General features: G+C 45.3%; 1 protein-coding gene across 7 annotated transcripts in view; it reads left to right on the forward strand.

Moving 5' to 3' along the window:
• greb1 (growth regulating estrogen receptor binding 1) overlaps positions 1 to 15,508 on the forward strand; it is a 563,483-nt gene that overhangs the window by 68,712 nt on the left and 479,263 nt on the right. The window lies entirely within an intron of this gene.

The raw sequence follows: 15,508 nt of genomic DNA on the forward strand, positions 1-15,508 counted from the left end.
CGAATGTGCGGAGGCTCCTGAACGTTATGATGCCGGCGAGGGAGGAGGAGGCGGAGATAGTGGTGGCAATGGACACTGAGAAGGCCTTTGATAGGGTAGAGTGGGGTTACTTGTGGGAGGTGCTGAAGAGGTTCGGGTTTGGGGATGAGTTCATCAGGTGGGTTAGGCTGTTGTACGAGGTCCCGATGGCGAGTGTGGCCACGAACAAGAGGAGGTCTGAGTACTTTTGGTTGCATCGAGGGACGAGGCAGGGGTGTCCCCTGTCCCCCCTGGTCTTCGCATTGGCGATTGAACCCCTGGCTATGGCACTGAGGGAGTCGAGGAACTGGAGGGGGTTGGTGCGGGGTGGGGAGGAGCATAGGGTGTCGCACTATGCGGACGACTTGCTGCTATATGTGGCGGACCCGGTGGGGGGAATGCCGCAGGTAATGATCCTCAGGGAGTTCGCGGATTTCTCAGGGTACAAGCTCAACATGGGGAAGAGCGAGTTGTTTGTGGTTCACCCAGGGGACCAGGAGAGGGGGATTGGTGAGCTCCCACTAAAAAGGGCGGAGGGGAGCTTCAGGTATTTGGAGGTCCAGGTGGCCAGGAGCTGGGGGCCCTGCATAGACTTAATTTCATGAGGCTGGTGGAGCAAATGGAGGAGGAGTTTAAGAGGTGGGACGCGTTGCCGCTGTCCCTGGCGGGTAGGGTGCAGTCAGTTAAGATGATGTGCTCCCAAGGTTTTTGTTCCTGTTCCAGTGCCTCCCCATTCTTATCCCGAAGGCCTTCTTTAGGTGGGTCAACAGGAGCATAACGGGGTTTGTGTGGGTGCGAGGGACTCCGAGGGTGAGAAGGGTGTTCCTGGAGCGGAGTAGGGATGGGGGGGGGGGCTGGCACTGCCCAACCTCTGTGGGTACTACTGGGCCGCCAATATGGCGATGGTGCGCAAGTGGGTGATGGAGGGGGAGGGGGCTGCATGGAAGAGGCTGGAGACGGCGTCTTGTGAGGGTACGAGTCTGGAGGCGCTGGTAACGGCACCGCTGCCGCTCCCTCCAATGAGGTATACCACGAGCCCGGTGGTGGCGACTACCCTCAAAATCTGGGGGCAGTGGAGGCGGCACAGGGGGGAAGTGGGGGCCTCGGTGTGGACCCCAATACGTGGGAACCACCGGTTTGTCCCAGGGAGAATAGATGGAGGGTTTTCGGGGTGGCACAGGGCAGGGATAAGAAGGTTGGGGGACCTGTTTCTGGATGGGAAGTTCGCGAGCCTGGGTGAGCTGGAGGAGAAGTATGGGCTCCCTCCGGGGAACACCTTTAGGTATCTACAGGTAAGGGCGTTTGCCAGGCGGCAAGTGGTGGAATTCCCGCTGCTGCTGCCATGCACAGTACAGGACAGGGTGCTCTCGGGGGGTTGGGTTGGAAAGGGGAAGATCTCGGCAACTTACCAGGTGATGCAGGAGGAGGAGGAGGCCTCGCAGGTGGAGTTGAAAGGTAAGTGGGAGTAGGAGTTGGGGGAGGAGATCGAGGAGCGGACGTGGGCAGATGCCCTTGGGAGGGTGAACTCTTCCTCATAGTGCACGAGGCTCAGCCTCATACAGTTTAAGGTGTTGCACAGGGCACACAGGACCGGAACAAGGATGAGCTGGTTTTTTGTGGGTGAGGACAAGTGTGTTAGGTGCTCAGGGACCCCAGCAAACCACACCCATATGTTCTGGGCATGCCCAGCGCTGGAGGAGTTTTGGAAGAGCGTAGCAAGGACGGTGTCGAGGGTGGTAGGATCCAGGGTCAAACTGAGTTGGGGGCTCGCAATATTTGGGGTTGCAGGGGAGCCGGGAGTGCAGGAGGCGAAAGAGGCCAGTATTCTGGCATTTACGTCCCTGGTAGCCCGGCGAAGGATTCTTCTTCAGTGGAAGGATGCGAGGCCCCCAAGCGTGGAATCCTGGATCAACGATATGGCGGGGTTTATTAAATTGGAGAGGGTGAAATTTGCCTTCAGGGAATCGGTGCAAGGGTTTTTCAGGCGGTGGCAACCGTTCTTGGACTTCCTGGCAGAACGGTAGACAATGGTCATCAGCAGCAGCAACCGGGGGGTGGGGGGGGGGTCTATTTTATTTTTGTTTGTCCACACTGGGTGATCTGAGGGGGTGTATATATTTGCTATGTGTTAATTCGGGGTGTTAATTTATGATTTATGTATAGGGGGGAGGGGGGCACGGGAGTTTTATTTTGTTTTGTATTTAATTCTATTGGGTTCCTTTTTCATTTTGTTGATATTTATTGAAAACTTCAATAAAAATAATTAAAAAAAAAAACTATTTGAGCCGAAATAGATCTGCGTTCGCCATGGGCTGAGGCGTGGTGAAATTGTATGCGATATGTACGAGACCTGAGGGAAGTTCAAGAAGATGAACCTCACGTTTGAAGTTAGAGATGAAAGAGGGGAGTCTATTCCTGAAGTGGCAATCAAGCTGCTGGAGCCAGGCACAGTCAATTGCTGCAGTCGAATTTCCTGCGCTGTCTGCCAGGGTTGTGCTCCAAAAGGGAATAGGAGTTACCGCGTGGTGAAGCGAGTGTAGGTGGGTCTCGTTTTCTAATAGGACAAGATAGAGAAATCTAAGGGTGATATTCTGGTCACTGTTTTCTGTCCAGATCGAGGCTGTGAGATTATTAGTACAACGCCAATTTATTTAGATTTCCAGAAGGCCTTTGACAAGGTGCCGCATAGGAGCCTGTTGAATAAGTTAAGAGCCCATGGTGTTAAGGGTAAGATCCTGGCATGGATAGAGGATTGGCTGACTGACAGAAGGCAGAGAGTGGGGATAAAGAGATCTTTTCAGGATGGCAGCCGGTGACTAGTGGTGTGCCTCGGGGCGGTACTAGGACCACAAATTTTCACAATATACGTTAATGATCTGGAAGAAGGAACTGAGGGCACTGTTGCTAAGTTTGCAGATAATACACAAAAATATTCAGAGGGACAGGTAGTATTGAGGAAGCAGGAAGGCTGCAGAAGGACTAGGACAAGCTAGGAGAGTGGAGAAAGAAGTGACAGATGGAATACAATGTGGAAAAGTGTGAGGTTATGCAGTTTGGCAGGATGATTGGAGGCATAGACTATTTTCTAAATAGAAAAAAGCTCTGGAAATCACAAGCACAAAGGGACTTAGGATTAGGAGTCCTAATTGAAGATTCTTATAAGGTTTTTTAAAATAAATTTAGAGTACCCAATTTTTTTCTCATCAAGGGGCAATTTAGCGAGGCAAATCCACCTACTCGGCGCATCCTTTTGGGTTGTGGGGGTGACATCCATGGGGAGAATGTGCAGATTCCAGATGGACAGTGACCCAGGCCAGGATGGAACCTGGGTCCTCAGGGCCATGAGGCAGCGGTGCTAACCACTGTGCCATCATGCCATTAGAACAGAGAAAAATACAGCACAGAACAGGCCCTTCGGCCCACGATGTTGTGCCGAACCTTTGTCCTGGATTAATCATAGATTATCATTGAATTTACAGTGCAGAAGGAGGCCATTCGGCCCATTGAGTCTGCACCGGCTCTTGGAAAGAGCACCCTACCCAAAGTCGACACCTCCACCCAACACTAAGGGCAATTTTGGACACTAAGGGCAATTTATCATGGCCAATCCACCTAACCTGCACATCTTTGGACTGTGGGAGGAAACCGGAGTACCCGGAGGAAACCCACGCAGACACGGGGAGGATGTGCAGACTCCGCACAGACAGTGACCCAAGCCGGAATCGAACCTGGGACCCTGGAGCTGTGAAGCAATTGTGCTATCCACAATGCTACCGTGCTGCCCTTAAGAACAAATAAATGTACACTATATCATTTTACCGTAATCCATGTACCTATCCAATAGCTGTTTGAAGGTCCCTAATGTTTCCGACTCAACTACTTCCACAGGCAGTGCATTCCATGCCCCCACTACTCTCTGGGTAAAGAACCTACCTCTGACATCCCCCCTATATCTTCCACCATTCACCTTAAATTTATGTCCCCTTGTAATGTTTTGTTCCACCCGGGGAAAATGTCTCTGACTGTCTACTCTATCTATTCCCCTGATCATCTTATAAACCTCGATCAAGTCACCCCTCATCCTTCTCCGTTCTAATGAGAAAAGGCCTAGCACCCTCAACCTTTCCTCGTAAGACCTACTCTCCATTCCAGGCAACATCCTGGTAAATCTCCTTTGCACCTTTTCCAAAGCTTCCACATCCTTCCTAAAATGAGGCGACCAGAACTGTACACAGTACTCCAAATGTGGCCTTACCAAAGTTTTGTACAGCTGCATCATCACCTCACGACTCTTAAATTCGATCCCTCTGTTAATGAACGCTAGCACACCCTAGGCCTTCTTCACAGCTCTATCCACTTGAGTGGCAACTTTCAAAGATGTATGAACATAGACCCCAAGATCTCTCTGCTCCTCCACATTGCCAAGAACTCTACCGTTAACCTTGTATTCCGCATTCATATTTGTCCTTCCAAAATGGACAACCTCACACTTTTCAGGGTTAAACTCCATCTGCCACTTCTCAGCCCAGCTCTGCATCCTATCTATGTCTCTTTGCAGCCGACAACAGCCCTCCTCACTATCCACAACTCCACCAATCTTCGTACCGTCTGCAAATTTACTGACCCACCCTTCAACTCCCTCATCCAAGTCATTAATGAAAATCACAAACAGCAGAGGACCCAGAACTGATCCCGGCGGTACGCCACTGGTAACTGGGATCCAGGCTGAATATTTGCCATCCACCACCACTCTCTGACTTCTATCGGTTAGCCAGTTCGTTATCCAACTGGCCAAATTTCCCACTATCCCATGCCTCCTTACTTTCTGCAGAAGCCTACCATGGGGAACCTTGTCAAATGCCTTACTAAAATCCATGTACACTACATCCACTGCTTTATCTTCATCCACATGCTTGGTCACCTCCTCAAAGAATTCAATAAGACTTGTAAGGCAAGACCTACCCCTCACAAATCCGTGCTGACTATCCCTAATCAAGCAGTGTCTTTCCAGATGCTCAGAAATCCTATCTTTCAGTACCCTTTCCATTACTTTGCCTACCACCGAAGTAAGACTAACTGGCCTGTAATTCCCAGGGTTATCCCTATTCCCTTTTTTGAACAGGGGCACGACATTCGCCACTCTCCAATCCCCTGGTAGCACCCCTGTTGACAGTGAGGACGAAAAGATCATTGCCAACGGCTCTGCAATTTCATCTCTTGCTTCCCATAGAATCCATATTCCATCAGGCCCGGGGGACTTGTCTATCCTCAAGTTTTTCAAAATGCCCAACACATCTTCCTTCCGAACAAGTATTTCCTCGAGCTTACCAGGTTGTTTCACAATATCCTCTCCAACAATATGGCCCCTCTCATTTGTAAATACAGAAGTACTCGTTCAAGACCTGTCCTATCTCTTCAGACTCAATACACAATCTCCCGCTACTGTCCTTGATCGGACCTACCCTCGCTCTAGTCATTCTCATATTTCTCACATGTGTAAAAGGCCTTGGGGTTTTCCTTGATCCTACCCGCCAAAGATTGTTCATGCCCCCTCTTAGCTCTCCTAATCCCTCTCTTCAGTTCCCTCCTGGCTATCTTGTATCCCTCCAGCACCCTGCCTGAACCTTGTTTCCTCAGCCTTACATAAGTCTCCTTTTTCCTCTTAACAAGACATTCAACCTCTCTTGTCAACCATGGTTCCCTCACTCGACCATCTCTGAATACCAAAGCCTCAGCTACCTCAGGAATCTGCACATTAGAGTGTGGCTAGCTGCCTCGCTGTAATATGCAGATTTGCCAAAAAGTGATACCTCTCATTGTGGGCGGGATATATATACATCACAACGTCTCACGAGATCACGTTGGATCTCGCGAAATGCGGTGAGCCGGGTAGATCCAGAGAGCAGGTTCTCCAATGTTGCGCCCCGGCGTGCTGCTTTTCTGCTGCACGTGGCTGTTGGATCTTGGCCAATGTGTACGCTAACCTGGTGAGAAACTCCCCAGGGCGCATAAAAGTGACTAAGTGTGGTTAGATAGCAGTGGGGAACTTGCTGACAGAGACGGTGGGAAACGTCCAGTTAAACCCACCACAAATTACACTTTCCATTAGTTTGCGCCCAATGTGTGGTGTCATTTGAAACGATCAGGCATCTCTGGGTCTTGTCAGACTGAACCATCTTCAAATATGAAAATCTTCCCTCAACTAATAATGAATGGCAGTCTCTTTCACGTTTATTTATTCAGCTGGACTACAGTTTTATTTCACCAGAGATTTGGGCATATATTTCACTTTCCTTTCCTAAATAAGAGTCTGCAGTCTCCCTTCACTCTTACTCACAGTTACAAGTAAATATTTAGCTCTTTTGGTCCACTCATATAAAGCAAAACACTTTGATGATCGACTGTAACTACAGAAGTTATCTGCAAATGTCAGCGCAGTGTTGGCGATCTCCTTTTGATCTCCACTGATCTACCATAATGTTTTGGCAGATAATTGGAAGGAATTCTACATTGATTTGATTTAATTTTAAACTCATTAATTTGTTCCCCCCCCCTTTTTGGTGAATTCTTTCTACTTTTGGTTTTAGATGCTGGTAATGAAGCTGCCTTATAGACTATCTTGTACAGCTCCTGTTTCCTTTGTGCTGACAATTTGTTACCAGGCACAAGACTTTTGATAGGTTCCAAAGTCAGTCTCACCAGACCTTAAATTAGGTCATTGTAGTGTGAAAATTCAATTCAGCACAGTCACCATTTCCCGATTTCCCCCTCTCCCTTTATAGTTCACACAGCGTGCAAAAATAACTTCCCTTATATGTCTCTTGGGGAAAAAAATCTCAAATGTATTTTGTGTAGTCATTTGCAATGACGTAGCATGTCGGTCAATGTGGCAGTGAGTCTGTATACAGCAGCCTCCCCCAAAAAAGTACACGTTAACTGTCCATTCATCTCAATATCAGTGATGTTGATTGAGGGAAAGTGCTGGCCAAAATAACTAGAGAATTCCCTTCTTGACTTTGATAAATGGTACTGCATGTTAATGACCACTGGAATGGGAAGACTAGCCCTTGGTTTAATATTTCATGCAAAGGGTAGTACCTCTGACAGTGCAGCATTGCACCTTTTTGCATTCAGATTCTGAAGCAGTGCTTTAAACTTTTGACTCCGTGGCAATCAATTGAGTCAAATGTGCAAAGTGATCTAGTTGGTCTGCAACATTGTTGTAGTTGAAACTCCATTATCTATACACCAATTATCCATCAGAAATATTGTGGGACAAAGCCTAGAAAATCACCTTTATATAACAACCCTTAATCTTCCATCTGACATAATAAAACTCTTAGCTCAATGATTAATTTGAGTTTATTTGTACTGCACTTGCTTTCAGTGCTGTTTTGAATATAATGATATGCCATCTGTGTTGGATTAAAATTTAGGATTGTTGATTTTTTTTGCTAATTTCTTCTTATCCATAAGGGAACCATCTCACCACTGTCCCCCATTACTCATTGTGGTGTGCAATGAAAATTTCACTATGTACAAGGAATTATTTCACCTCTATTGTTATCAATAGCACCACAGGTTTGTACAATTAGCTATTGAGCTATCATGAATACTTTAAAGACTTTCTATGGCGCCTATTACATTTTCTTGTAGATGTTGAATTTTCTTTGTGGTGCTGACCACCTTATTCAGGGGTCTAAGCACATATATTCTATAAAAAAGTCCATAAATCATATAACCAGATGGCAATTAAAAAAATTGCTAACGTGATTTAAAATTATGGTAAATCACTGTAGTAAAAATTATGGTAAAGTTTTCTACATTACAACTGACTACACTTAACGTATTTATTTGGCGGTAAAGTGCTTTGGAATGCCCTAGGGTTGTGATGGGCTTCAATTTCTAGAATAAATACCTCACAGTCCAAGATGTTTATCTCTAATTCCAAAGAATTTAAAAGATTGAGTTATTCATATTGGATGACACTTGTTGAACTACTGGATTCTTTTGTGTCCAATATAATGTCATACTCATTATCTGTGTAATCATTTAAATTAATAGACTGCATGCAGAAATTTTTCTGTGGTAGTGAAAATTCACATAGGTTGCATTGCCTAGTTTGACTCTTTTAAGCTATTTTCATTCTAAATTTGGGAATATAAGAACAGCCAGGGGCTGGCGTGAATCCCGCCCCCGCCGGTTGGGATTTCTCCGGCATCGGATATGCGGCAGGGGCGGGAATCGCGCCGTGCCAGTTGCCCCCCCCCGGCGATTCTCCAGCCCGGATGGGCCGAAGTCCCGCTGCTACAATGCCTGTCCCGCCGGCGTGGATTAAACCACCTCTCTTACTGGCGGGACAAGGCGGTGCGGGCGGGCTCCGGGGTCCTGAGGGGGGCGCGGGCCGATTGGCCCCGGGGGATGCCCTCACGGTGGCCTGGCCCGCGATCGGGGCCCACCGATCCGCGGGCGGGCCTGTGCCGTGGGGGCACTCTTTTCCTTCCGCCTTCGCCACGGTCTCCACCATGGCGAAGGCAGAAGAGACTCCCTCCACTGCGCATGCGCGGGGATGCCGTGAGCGGCCGCTGACGCTCCCGCGCATGCGCCGCCCGGCAATTTCATTTCCGCGCCAGCTGGTGGGGCACCAAAGGCCTTTCCCGCCAGCTGGCGGTGCGGAAATCAGTCCGGCGTGGGCCTAGCCCCTCAAGGTTAGGACTCGGCCGCTCAAGGGACGGAGCACCATTATGTCTGTGCCAGTTCGTTGGTAGCACTGTTCAATTCACCCCTGTCCCCTGCTCTTTCCTGACTGCCTGTAAATGTCTTTCCATTCCAAGTATTTATCCATTTCCCTTTTGTAAACCAATTTCATTATATTAATACGTGATGCATCTTAATTCCTATTTTTCTTTGTTCGTTTCAAAGTGAAACATTTGCTTTTTCAGAACATTTTATGTAATTAAGACATTTTGAGAAATCTCATGGATATGCTTACTGGATCCTTGACAAGTTTACTATTCCTGTAGGTATAGACATCTAAATAATGTGGTGATTTGTCAGTTAATAACACTTTTTGCTTGAACTTAAATATTTCTTCCATTGCTATTCCCGGCAGAACAGCATACAACCTGTCATGTTACTTGCTAATCCCCAACTAATAGATTTTATTTGAGTACTCCTTTGTTTTGTGAATAAATGTGGATGCATGGTTGAACTGTATTGAAATTCATGGTTTGAAATCGACGTTTTTATCAACTTGTTACAGGCCTCCCGCTAGACATTTACCTTTCAAACCTGCTGCTAAAATGTCATGCAACATCAGCCTGGTAACAATTCTTCCTCTGAATTTTGTCAAGCTGTCTGAAGTGGTACTGCACAGAGGCTTGTCATTTCTTCACTGTAATTTGCTGAGACCGGAATAGGACATCTGAACTTGTCACCGGTTGGTACAGCAATCCGTCACATTGAAGCATCATTCTTTATAGGTGATAAATTGATTAACTTAAGCAACTTCAATTTTTCAACATGGATTTAACGACACTAGCCCAAGTTAAAATGCCATATTATTACAAACGTTTACTGTCTTGCTGGCTGCTACGTTGAAATTTAAAAAACATATGAATTCCCTATGAGTGGACAGGAAATATATTTCTCTCGCCTGTTCTTAATTCCCAGCTCGCATCCAGAAATATGCTGACAAAAAGAAGAGAGAAAAATCCAGGCTCACAGAGTTACTGCTGAATAGAATTTTCGACTTGACTGACCAGTCCTAAAATGTGGCTTTTGTGTTAAATGCATAGGTCATGGTACAAGGCCTCAGGATGTCAAAGGTGGTGAGAATAATAGTTGTGATCGAGATGGGCCATCAGCAGTCTTTTGTTTCCACAACCTAGTTGGTGAGGAAGATGCCTGGAGACATCAAAGAAATGTCCAGGCAGTGTTTTATAACCCTTTTTTTGCTTCCTGCCTTTGCCTTTCCAAAGGAACATAATTTAAAGGCCAGATCTGTGATGAGGTTAGGTAATAAAGCACCTCTACGGACAAAACAAGATAGTTTAGCTTTACCCAGGCTTATCTCATTCATTGGCCCAACACCTAATCTCGCTGCTTTAAATTTACTAGCCTGCTTCCAGCAGGTGCAGTTTTATTTGAAGTAAGTAATTTTCCCCCTTCCTTACAAAGGGGCTTTGTTCCTTATTTTTCAGATTCTAATGTTATTGTCACAAATGCAAAATTATTCCAAAAATTGTTTCAAAAGTGAACAATGCTAGAGCAGCTAAACAAATATCAAAATAGTAAGATTTCAAATGCATGGTCTGAATTACTGAAGCTTATGAAGCACATTTACCAAATACAGTCTCATTTACCAAAGGCCTTTATGACTTTAATACTCAAACTTCAGGTTGAAGAAACTTTAGCAAGGGACGACAGGGGGAGGGGGGGGGGGGGGGGGTGATGGGAGGGTTAAGTTTTCAAACCTGTTGTTAATTTTGGTGAACAAACATTCCCCTCCATTTCCAGCAAAGAACAACTTGTGCTGTAATTAGATTTCTCCCCAATACCTTATTTAGACATCCAATTTTATCCCCATTTCCCCTCTATTCTAAATCCTCCAATTTTGTATATTTATAGCCTCGGGGCCTGATCACAGGGTTTCCTGAGCATCCCATCACTCTTGCCCACAGACAGCTACATAAATTATGAGGCGCAATCCTATGAAAGTGATCTTGGCTCTATTGGAGAGGCATCTGCTAACCTCTTTCATGCTGACCGCATGGGGGACCCCACCGCCCACTTTGTCAGTTAGTAACAAGCAGCTAGGTGGACTAGACTGCCTTGACCCTACATTGAGAGGTTTGTCTTCAACTGGGCTCATAAGAATGCAAGCTGCTTGATATTGCCCACTGTGGCCTTTAGAAATGTCATCACCTTTCACTTCCAAGGCTAGCAGCGATTCAAGAAGGCAAATCACCGCCTTCTGAAGGGCAACTAGGGATGGGCCTAGATTGCTGGCCCAATCAGTGATCCCATAAATGGATACACCTTGCAGGAGCCATAGAAGGAATAAAACACACCAATGAGTGATACTTAATGATTTCTGAAAAACATTTGACGCAGGTGGAATTGAGTTTGGGAGAAGTTATTTTCCAGTACAAATTTGCTATTGGTTGATTTGTAGTACAGCAAGGACAAGACTCATAAGGTTGGATTGAGGGGAGTCATTGGGATAGTGGCAGTTTGGATAGTGGTGCTGCCGATTACTGTTCTCAAGTCAACACTTGGGAATGTACTGGGGATGATAGGAATGGTTCACATAAAATGCTTTTGATTGAGTTCTGGCAGCATGTAGCATGAATGGTCAATGCTGCTCCAGTCCTTCCTTCACCTTTTGTTGCACAGATGATTTAAAAGCCTGTCCTTCATGATAACCAAATTATGATGTTTGACATGACGAGAGAGGTTCATGTTGAAGAAGTGCTCTGCTCAGACCTGCTGTGCAGTTGGCCTTCTGTGTAGCATTTTCCTTCTGCTTGTGTGAGCTGTTCCTATCTTGTCTTCCTTGCTGCATCCTCCTCCAGCTGAGAGACAGCCTACCAGTCCAATCATCACTGCAGTACTATTATTTCGAAGGCAACCAAAAATAATGCAGCACCAGCCAAGCCATCTACTCAGCAGTCCCATTGAGCCTCAAATGATAAACCACCAGCAAACCCATGTGTAAGGAATTATCCCTTTAAGTCGTAATGTTGAAGCGTCTGCCTCTCTGTTAGGGCCATGAGTTGTTCGGTGAGTCTATCACTATCATCAACATGCATTTATTTGGATGATGTCACCAAGAAACAGGATGGAGAGGGGAATTAGGATGGAACCAAGGATAGTTAATTGGAGGGCTGCATGGTGGTGCAGTGGTTAGCACTGCTGCCTCACGCCGAGGTCCCAGGTTCGATCCCTGCTCTGGGTCACTGTCAGTGTGAAGTTTGCACATTCTCCCCGTGTTTGCGTGGGTTTCACCCCCACAACCCAAAGATGCAGGGTAGGTGAATTGGCCATGCTGAATTCCCCCTTAATTGGGAAAAATGAATTGGGTACTCTAAATTTATTTTAAAAAAGGATAGATACTTGGCAGACATGAGAGGTAATGATGCGCATTTGGGAAACAAACCATTATCGGTGATTTTCTGGTGTGTGACAAGTCTTGGTGTTGACGCAGGCCAATAACCAAAGGAGCATAGAGGTCTAATAAGTATATTTTTTTCCACTACTTTATCTAGTTTTCAACCTACGTAGCAGCCTGTTCTAATATTGGCAGTACATTTCTGGTTCTGCTGAATGTGGCTGAGTCATTTTGGTTGCTAATTTTGGATAATTTGCATCTGAAAAATGGTTGTGGAGTCATTGAATTTCCAGGCCAACAACCTTGACTTTCATAAATAATGATGCCGTTTGCAATTAGCACTCTGCAATGTGGACTCAAGACAACAAAATTGTCTGATGTACAACAGAATTTTTTTAAATTGAACCTGAATAATATAAAATCAAAATTCAGAATTATTCAGTTGTTTTCTTTTATTATCTTTCAATTGCTTCAGTGTAATTCTCACCCTTGTGTTTAAGTCATTTTGTGGTTTTGTGCATCCTTAACTTTGTAACGTTTGCCAGCTCTGCAAACCCTGCATTCCCTGTGATTCTGACCTCTTGTGATCCCTTCACCCCCATGTTCTTTGCCCCATCTCTGGCCTAAGCTCTGGCGCTGCACCTTCAACTGCTCAGGTCCCAAGTCAAGTTGAACATTTAGAAGGTCTACCTTGGTTCTCTGGGAATTTTCCCAGTTTGTTTTAGAAGATGAGGCCCTCTAGCCCTTACCCCTTCATCACCAACCCATCTCACTTGGCTCCTCAGGACTTTCATGCCAACAATGACAACTCATGTCCCCCATCCACTCCCATGGCCTCTCATATTTTCCATGTCAACGTAGAAGGATGGGTGAGTAAATTTGCAGATGACACTAAAGTCGGTGGAGTTGTGGACAGTGCGGAAGGATGTTACAAGTTACAGAGGAACATAGATAAGCTGCAGCGCTGGGCTGAGAGGTGGCAAATGGAGTTTAATGCAGAAAAGTGTGAGGTGATTCATTTTGGAAGGAATAACAGGAAGACAGAGTACTGGGCTAATGGTAAGATTCTTGGCAGTGTGGATGAGCAGAGAGATCTCGGTGTGCATGTACATAGATCCCTGAAAGTTGCCACCTGGGTTGAGAGGGTTGTTAAGAAGGCGTACGGTGTGTTAGCTTTTATTGGTAGAGGGATTGAGTTTCGGATCCATGAGGTCATGTTGCAGCTGTACAAAACTCTGGTGTGGCCGCATTTGGAGTATTGCGTGCAATTCTGGTCGCCGCATTATAGGAAGGATGTGGAAGCATTGGAAAGGGTGCAGAGGAGATTTACCAGAATGTTGCCTGGTATGGAGGGAAGATCTTATGAGGAAAAGCTGAGGGACTTGAGGCTGTTTTCATTAGAGAGAAGAAGGTTAAGAGGTGACTTAATTGAGGCATACAAGATGATCAGAGGATTGGATAGGGTGGACAGTGAGAGCCTTCTTCCTCGGATGGTGATGTCTAGCACGAGGGGACATAGCTTTAAATTGAGGGGAGATAGATATAAGACAGATGTCAGAGGTAGGTTCTTTACTCAGAGAGTAGTAAGGGTGTGGAATGTCCTGTCTGCAACAGTAGTGGACTCGCCAACACTAAGGGCATTCAAATGGTCATTGGATAGACATATGGATGATAAGGGAATAGTGTAGATGGGCTTTAGAGTGGTTTCACAGGTCGGCGCAACATCGAGGGCCGAAGGGCCTGTACTACGCTGTAATGTTCTATGTTATAATGCCAACTCATGCGCCTACTCATTTCTCATGGGTCCTAATACCCTCCATGTCAACTCCATAATGACTCACACAGTATCCACCATGGGCAGACCTCGGGGGTCATGTGGAAATTAATTAAAATAAACTTTGAAAAATCTAATACAGCTCTCACTGTACAGATGTTATAATGAAGAAAACTCCTATTCAGTTTTTTTCTATTTTAATTTTATTTTTCCAATTAAGGGACAATTCAGGGTGGCCAATCCACCTATCCTGCTCATCTTTGGGTTGTTAGGGTGAGACCCATGCAGACACAGGGAGAATATGCAAACTCCACATGGATAGTGGCCCGGGGCCGGAATCAAACCCGGGTACTCAGTGCTGTGAGACAGCAGCGCTAACTACAGTGCCACCGTGCCACCAAACCTTAGATCATGATACATAAACAGACCTTATTTACCCTTCAAGAGCATTTATGTCAACTACATAAATTTCTAACTCCCACACTGTAGATTAAAGTCGTTGCAATAGCCAACATTGTGTCTGTTTGAATACGGCACTAAGTTCAAATGACACTGAATTTGGATTTCCCTCCTGCGTGATTCATGCCCATCCCCTTTCCCCTATTGCAAAAATGGAACTGTCAGAAATGGCCGTGGGACTTCGGCACCTGCTCACCATTTTTAGAAGGCCACAGAATCTTCCCAACTTTGCGAAAACTGGCTCCGCAATCTCTATGGTCAGAAATGTTGAAGAATTCTGCGTCGCATCTGCATTATCCGCAAAACACCAGATATAGGTGAAATATACATTCAGCAGTTCTGAAGAGTGGTCATCAATCAGAAATATTATCTCTTTCTCTCTCCACATACATTGCCTGACCTGCTGAATGTTGCCATCATTTTCTGTTTTCATTATACATCCATATATTGTGATATTGTGAACAGAGAAATGTATTTAACCATCCTTAATTTCAATGAATTATGGTTTACTCAGTAAAAGAATTTCATAATTGTGCACGGTTTCTTGAAAGTAGTCATACTTTTCTTGGAAATGTATTGATAGGCTCCATTGTGGTCTTGAATGTCAAAAGTTTTAATATTTAATTTTTCAGTAGTAGCAGTCTTCACTTTCATAAAGGCAATAGAGTAAAGTAAATCTAGGGGTACTGAAGACGTCAATTATCTTGTGAGTTACATTTCCCTTTTAAGTGGAGTTGACCGTTTTTAGATTGCCACAGAAAAATTACATAAGGTCTTTTGTAGTATGTTATGTCTGATGCTGCTCCATTCAGACCTTGCAATTACCCAATAGAGCCAATGAACCCACTAGGTCACAGTAACCTTTTTATTTTGTTGCCTCTCAGAAAAAAATTGTTTGCTGTTCTTTTTGTCTTGAACAAATATTTAACCAAACAAATCTTTTAATATGAAAGTTTTCTTGAACATGATGTACGCTACTTTATTATGTGCGTATTAAGTATATTGCTTATGGCTCAGTTTTCCCTTGTTAGATAAAAATGCTATTTTCCCCTGGAACAAACAGTTTTTCTCCTGATTATTGTTTTCAAACCACTTCAGCTTATCTCTTAGGCCGCTAACATCTGGGTTCATGGGAGGAAACAGGC

The sequence above is a fragment of the Scyliorhinus torazame genome, chromosome 4, assembly GCF_047496885.1.
Source record: "Scyliorhinus torazame isolate Kashiwa2021f chromosome 4, sScyTor2.1, whole genome shotgun sequence".
NCBI lineage: Eukaryota > Metazoa > Chordata > Chondrichthyes > Carcharhiniformes > Scyliorhinidae > Scyliorhinus > Scyliorhinus torazame.